Source organism: Parasteatoda tepidariorum, chromosome 9 (assembly GCF_043381705.1).
Source record: "Parasteatoda tepidariorum isolate YZ-2023 chromosome 9, CAS_Ptep_4.0, whole genome shotgun sequence".
NCBI lineage: Eukaryota > Metazoa > Arthropoda > Arachnida > Araneae > Theridiidae > Parasteatoda > Parasteatoda tepidariorum.
Genome location: NC_092212.1, coordinates 82484456 through 82492403, shown reverse-complemented (window position 1 = coordinate 82492403; position 7948 = coordinate 82484456). Strand labels below are relative to the sequence as shown.

The window sequence follows — 7948 nt, the reverse complement described above, 5'->3', positions numbered from 1 at the left end:
GGGGGGGGGGCAATTGCTACTACGGATTTCATGATATTTAATATTTTTTTATTGTGATGATTATTTACAAAATGCGAAGAAGCTAATAAAGTGTGTGTCTTCCTACCAACAAAATGTGAGAATATCACCCATAATATTAAAAAAAAATTATTTCGTGTTAAATTAAGAAAATCATTATTATTATTTTTTGTTAACACAGCATATTTGCCATTTTAAATTAGCAACATATATGTTTGTTTGTATTAAAAGTATTTTGCAATTAGATCTTAGTGCTGGAGAGTTTAGTCGCAGATAGCTCAAAAACATTCTGCCACAAGATTTCAAATTATCCTTGTTTTAATTAAAATAAGCCAATTGTATATATGTTTATATATATATATATATATATATATATTTGTGTATGCGTGTGAGGTTGGGTTGATGGCTAATGTGTAGTAATAACAAAAATATATTGATAATTTTGAACAATTTACTTTGTGCTGTTCTCGAAATTTAGTTTTATTATATCAAGTTCTACAATAAAAAAAAAAAAGAAGAAAAGGAAAAAAGGTAGGCGATTTTTGATTAAAAGTGATATGAACCGTTTTCAAGTCTACGAAAGATTAGATTGTTCATTAGCTGTAACTCTCATATTGGTCTTAGGATATAATTCCTCTTTTTAAGATATGATTTTTTAACTACCAAAATGTTAATTAAAAATAAAACTACATTTAATGCCCAATAATTTAAATTTAAAGTCACTTACTGACGCTTTCCTAACCATAAGTCTGAAGACTGTAAATATTTATTTTGTAATCATTTATTTTTACTTTTTTCTTTAAAAAAAACTCCAAACTAGTAATGTTAATTGGTCTCCTTATATAAATAAAACTCTTTCTTTTGCAAAAGCATTTTATTTTTAAATTGTGTAGTAGTAGGTAAATATTTTGTCCTGTTATAATTGAATTCGGAATTTAGTTACTTAATGTAAACAAATAATTAGAAAGCAATTTAAAAAGCTGTTGCATTTATTCTTTCACTTATGTCTATTGTGTTATCACCAATAAATAAATAATGCTAAGTTAATTTTTTTTTAAACCTCCGCATCTTTATACTTAATGTGTGGCCTTTTGTTAATTCGTAGATCTTTTTAACATTTCTTTTAAATATTTTACTGAAATTCCATTGTTTTTTTAAGCAAAGAACAGTTAAATGTTTTTACTTTTTTTAAAAAGTATTTACAATAATGATTTAAATTTTCTTTGCAGGTTAATTCGTATCTAGTATTGGAAATTTAAGTTATCAGAAAAAAAACAGGTAAGTTTAGTTTGTGTACTCCTTGAAAATATAGTGGTGCATTAACCAATGAATTAAACTCTAAATTATTTTGCGCATTCAGGTAACAGACGTTTTGAGCAGATAACTGACGTATTGCTATTTTTGTCTCCGAAAATGCCAATTCAATGGCTTTAAAATGTTCTATTTCACTGAGAAATTAAATTTTCACATAGAAAAAAAAATTACGACACTCGATATGCTTTTCCAATGTTCTTTGATTTGCAATCAGGAAAGTAATATACATCAATGAAGTTGCAGTTTCAATCGAAGAAGAGAAGTTCAAGAAACTTTTTCTGAACAATTCGTAATGTTTAAATTCAAAAAAAAAACTATTACTTTTTTTAAAATACTAACTCCACATGTTTTTCCACTAAGTTCGTCGCTTTTCATCGTGTTAATATGCAATCATGAAAGCTGTAGTTTCAATCAAAAAAGAGAATTTTAAGTAATGTTTTGTGAATAGCTTCCTGATGTTTATAATCAAAAGGTAATTCTATGACATTTTCTAAAGTATTAACTCTTTAATTCTTCGCTTACGCTAGGATCTTTGCAACGTGTTAATATGCAATAGGGTTAGCTGTGGTTTCAATCGAAAAACAGAATTTTTAAGAAACGTTTTCTGAACAACTTCCTTAACGTTTATATATTCAAAAACAGATTTTATAACATTCACTAGAAAGTTTTTAAACGCGTTTTTTGAATAGCTTCCTAATGCTTATATTCTAAAGCAATTTTTATAACATTTTCTAAAAATATGAACTCCACAATTCTTCGACTAAGCTCGTAGCTTTGCAACGTGTTAATATGCAATCGGGTAAGCTGTAGTTTCAATCGAAAAACAGAATTTTAAAAAAAAATGTTTTCTGAACAACTTCCTTGACGTTTATATATTCAAAAGCAAATTTTACAACATTCACTAAAAACTTTTTCAACGTGTTTATCCACTATGCTCCTTACTTGCGATGGTTTACTTTTTAATCAGAAATACCGTAAAATCTTTTAAACAAAACGAAAAAAAAAAAATTTCAAGAGAATTTCGTTGAAAACCGAATAGGGGGGAGAGCGATCATTCTTTGCCCCCCCCTTAACTTCCACACAACATATCGAAAGAAGCCTTATCTCGAAATTGGCTACCAAAAGAAATTTGTCCGCCACTTTTTTATAACTTCCTCCAGAAAAATCGATTTTTAGCAGTCCTTTAACTGTCTCTACCCCCTGGAGGTAGTGTTACAAGGGCTACGCTCATGAGTTTCTGATTACAGGTTGATTCCGGCTTTTGATGATAGAGGGGGGATTCTTTCCCCCCTCTAAGAAGTAAAAAGAAGAAAAAAAAGTCTTGGTTTATTGGGGTATAAAAATATGCCCCCTTCTTTTTCGTCTGTCTTATGTTGTTAAGTGCAGTAGTTTGCGGCCTGACTCACGCTAGAGTATCTGCACAAATGGAACCCTTTTTATGATACTTTTTGGCGATAAATATAGGTTGCCAAATATTTTATACCTGAAAATGGCGGGGAATGGAAAGTGTTGTTTTTTATTATTTTTTTTTTATTATTAAAGTTACGCGATGTATTTGAAAACATGGTGTCTGGAAATTTAGTTTTTTGAGATAGATTTATAAAGGGTCCTTCTTCCTCTTGGATAGTTTAACCGCCTCCCCCCTCTGTCGGTGTCGCATTTCATACCTTCAACGATTTTGTGCCCGTATAATCAGAGTCGCATGCCATGCGACGAAGAGAAAAATTGCATCATTGAAACTGAATTCGCCCCTCTACTTTACTTGTTTCTTTACATCCCCTGATTATTTTTATGTTTCTGAATATTGCTAACAGAGGGCGCAACTAGCGCCAATTTTTTTCAGTAGGATTTCCCTCCTTGAATTGAAATCTAAATCATTTTGTACTTTTCTGTAATTTCGCTTTCATTTGTGTAACCGTTGCAGGTCAAAATAATTATGGTGTGAAGATTGGAAAATTATTAAGGTCATGTTGGAAAATTATTTTCCAAAATATTTTTTTTTATCTAATTTTAATAATTATTTTAGGCACATATTTTTCTTTAACATCAATATAGATAGTAAATATGTTATCACAGTGTATTTTTTAAGATAAGAACTTGGGTGTATTGTAAGGACATATCACATATTTCAGTACCTATAGCTTAAGCAAAACACTGCTTGCTAACAAAAATATTTCGAATTTAGGATTTCTCATATATTAATTTTTGGCAATAAAAAAATGGGTTTTTTTGGTAGGGGGGGGGGGTCGGAAATTCGAAAAAACAATTCTGACAGTGAAAGGTTAGTGTGAACTATTTATTAATTATTCCGAGTTCAATAAAACACGTTTAAAAATGTATATTGTTAAAAATGCACTTTTGAAAACGTGGGTTTAGCTCTAAATCCTTTTACTGTGTCCTTAAAATAGAATGTCCCTTATTCAGAGGCAAATACAGATCCTATTCGTGGGGAACAGAATAAATAAGATTCTCTTTTAAATGGAGGGTGATTCTTATTTAGCTTTCTTTACAGCAAGTGCTACAGTACTTAATAAATCGAATGAATCTCGTGAAACCAGATTTTACCTCTATGCCAAATAATATTTGTTTGTTTTTTTGTGCATATTTTGATTTAAAAAAAAAACCTTTGTGATTTATTATCTTGAAGTACTAAGTATTTTGTTTTTATATTTTATAATCGTCGTTGAACAGGACCCAATTTTTTGTGTCTCGGTCTATACTAGAGGTCGCCAAAGTGGTCTATATAGACCCCCAGGGGTCTATTTAACGTAAGCGGGGGTCGATATGAGTCAGGGGGTCGAATGGGGGTCGATCCGAACCGGAAGGGTCGATTGGTCGAAGGATTATCAGTATTTTTCAGATATGTAACAATTAGAAATAAAAGAAGAAGGCTTGGAAATATATACAGGTAATCTTCAAAAATTGAGCGACGATTTTAAACTGCGTTTTGTTGATTTGGAAAACATTGACATCCCTGATTGGATTATTGTGCCATTTTCTGCTCAAATTGAAAACGTGGACATCACCTGCAAGATGAGCTTGCTGAATTATTATGGGGATTTGAAGCAAAGAAGCTTTTTAAAAATTTAACAATAAGCAAATTTTGGACAAATATAAATATAATACATAAATATGTAAGACTTTACGAAATAGCTCAGCCATTTATGATAGCATTTCCAAGTTCCCATATGGTTGAAGCCGGTTTCAGTCACGCAAATTCAATCTTAACTAAGAACAGAATTAAATTAAACGTGGAATTTCGAAGGGATTTAAGATTAAAATTGACCAATTTTGAACCCAATATAGCAAACCTTGCAAAAAAACACCAGGCACACCCATCTCATTGATTAAGAAGCAATAAATCCGTTGTTACTCTACTTATTATTTCTACTTACTTATAATTACTTATTATTTCATAAATATTAAGATATTAATATTTCAACATTGGTATATTTTCCATAAAACTATTGTTACACTATGTACTATTACTTTAATAAATGTTCAAAATCATAAAACAAATGTACAAACACAGTGTCTAATAGAGTTTTATTTTAATTAACAGAAAATTACTTTTATGAGGGTCGATGGAGATTTCGAAAAATTATGTAGGGGTCGATGATCAAAAAAGTTTGGCAACCGCTGGTCTATAGTAATGTTCAACTCTGTAGCTTTAAACACAATCCAGAAGACAAAGGAAATCCTGGATCAAATATTGGGAGAAATTTGCCTCAGTGGAGGACTTTTTTGATGAACTAACCTGCACTCGCTTTATACGGAGAGGAAAACCTTCCACGGTTAGCCTGACGGCAAGGGAACTCTAACCCATGATCCGTGTAACATTGAGGATACTTGACGTCACTGCTGTGGTCGGTGCAATAATACAATTTATAACTCAGAAGAAACTAAATAATTGAAAGCAGCATTTTAATAAAGAAGGAAGAATTGGTTTATGAAGTTTGCGTTAGATCTCTAAAATCTCTAGAAACTTTTAGAAGTTGTTGATAAAACATCTCGTTAAGTAAAAAACTGATAAATTAAATTAAAGACTTAACTTCAACTTGCGTACAACTAAATCATACTTCCGTATGTGGTTAGAAACATGTATGTGGTTAGTAAATTAAATTAAATTAAATTAAAGACAGATAAATTAAATTAAAGACTTAACTTCAACTTGCGTACAACTAAATCATACTTCCGCATGTGGTTAAAAACATGTATGTGGTTAGTAAATTAAATTAAAGACTGATAAAATAAATCAAAGACTTAACTTCAACTTGCGTACAACTAAATCATACTTCCGTAAGTGGTAAGAAACATGTATGTGGTTAGTATATTGAATTATAATTTAAAATTATTCATGCATGCGTTAATCTATAGAATAATACATACTTTTGCGAAAATTTCTTTTTGTTAAATTTCGTAATTTATATTGCTTTTCTCCCATCCTCCAGCTTCTTAAATTACTATAAATCATTCTTTATTAATAAAATAAAAAACTTTTCAGTCCCTACTGTTCTTAGTTTGAAAGTAATCCCATTTTTTTAAATTTTTTATATATATATATATAAAATATGCAAATTTTTTCCTAATTTTGGTTTTCACCGAAGAGAAAGTTAAATATTTTCCTCGCTGAGCATAACAATCATGTTCCTTTCCAGGAGCAAGAAAATTAAAAGATGCGAAACGCTGCTTTTAATAATGGTCGAAATACTTTCCCCTCCCCCGCACCACATAGTTAAAAACTTTTTTTTTTTAATTTACTCTCGATGGCGATGTGTTCATATTTCTGTAAAAGTCGTTTGCTTCTTCTACTCAAAATGGAAAGGAGAGAATGAAAAGTGAACGAAAGAATTCTCCTGAAATCAGAGAAAATTGTCAAAATTAATGAAAATATTTCATTTGGTGTTAAGGTGAGGCAACTCATCCGTACTTTTTATTAAACGCTATTTAAGGAGAACAAATTCTTTTGAAAATGAAAAAAAAAAAGAAAGAAAAATTTTGATTGGCAGGCGAGGGTTAACTCAACTCCCCTCTACTTCATTTCCGTGAGAGAGCCGTTTGGACAAAGTTATAAATGTCAACCTCTCAGCGGCTAATTAAATGTGGAGGACACCTGAACAGAAAACTTCGAATGACTTCATTTAACGATTTCGGAAGTATTTTTGGAGAGGTGATTAGAATTGAATTTCGGTGGAATAATTGATTGGCGCCATTAATCGCGGAACATTTGGAGCTCTTTTACGCCATTTATTTCGCTAACGTTGAGTTGTTGCATAAAGAAAGAATGAAGTGTAGTTGAATATGAAACACTATTTTGACACTGATTCAGTCTTCACTAAAATAACTGAGCATTTAGGTTGATTCTGCTGAATAAATAATTAAAATTAAGTACAGTAGGTAGGTGATTCAAATAATAATAGTCAAGGCTCTGTTTTTTATTTATTTATTTATTTATTATCCATTGGCAAAATGGGTCTTAGTTCGGATTTGATGGCGTCCACAGACTTTTTCAACTCAAGACTAAAAGTAAACAGTGCGCATGCGTCGTCATTGCATGCCTTGCTATGGCGACCGCTGCTGTTTTTCTTTTTAACTTTCACTAGTAGGCATTTTTAATGTATTTACATAATAATAATTTAAAGTATTTTTTGAATTCTTTTTATTATTTAACGTATAATTAATGACTAGAGTGTAATTTCAATATAAATATGAATGCTGAAGGAGGAAAAATATTTTGTGACGTCATGAAACACGTACACAGGCAGGATTTGAAAACCAATCAGACGACAAGCATCCATTGAGACAGTTTTTGCAACCCATGATTTGAAATGAATCGGAGTGAACCCAGAAAAGATTTTTTTAAATTTTATTTATTTATTGTTTTCAGCGTGAGAAATATATTTTTTTAACAACTTTATCAATTCTAAAGTCGGATGAAAAGGGTGCTCTGAGTCTTCATTGTGACAACGTTTAGAATATGCCGAATTCAAAAAGTTGATTCGATTTTCTTTCATTGAAGAGTAATTTTAAAGTTGGAAATTCAATAAGTGATTTTTTTAATCATTATTTTGACACTAATTTGAATACCTCCTGCAAGTATTTAAATATGCACATGAATACCACCTGCGAGTTTTCAAATATGCACACGGCTCAAATGGCTCGTTTACGTAAACGAGAACAGTTCGAAATTAGTATTTACAAAAATGGGCACAGCAACAAAAAAAAAAATTTCGCCTAATTGGTTTTAAACCAAAATTTAACAACTAAACGAGAAATTTCGTGCTTACTTTTTCTTACTTGTCAATAAGCATAACTAATACTGTTGGATTCAATCAATACTGCTAGATTATTCAATACGGCTAGACTAATCAATATACGGCTGATTCAGGCTGGCTGGGTCATTACAGATGTTACTTTTTCGGGGATGTATTCAAAACTGATAATGTGGGTCAGAAGCGCATCGACCAGCTACCACTGGGATTCGACCCTGGGACACCTCATTAGGAAGCGAATGCTTTATATCCCCTAATCCACACACGGCTATTGCTGAAATATTTCTCCGAGTTAAAAAATTACGGAAAGCTTTTGGAAAATTCAATTCATACAATACTGTTTT

The 7948-nt window shown here is 31.0% G+C and overlaps 1 protein-coding gene across 1 annotated transcript in view; it reads left to right on the top strand.

The window, feature by feature from the left end:
• LOC107440642 (plexin-A2) overlaps window positions 1-7948 on the top strand; it is a 471562-nt gene that overhangs the window by 168059 nt on the left and 295555 nt on the right. Inside the window, exon 3 of the mRNA XM_071184823.1 lies at window positions 1248-1296. The gene's annotated coding sequence lies outside the window, so the exon portion shown is untranslated. The remainder of the gene's footprint in view (window positions 1-1247; window positions 1297-7948) is intronic.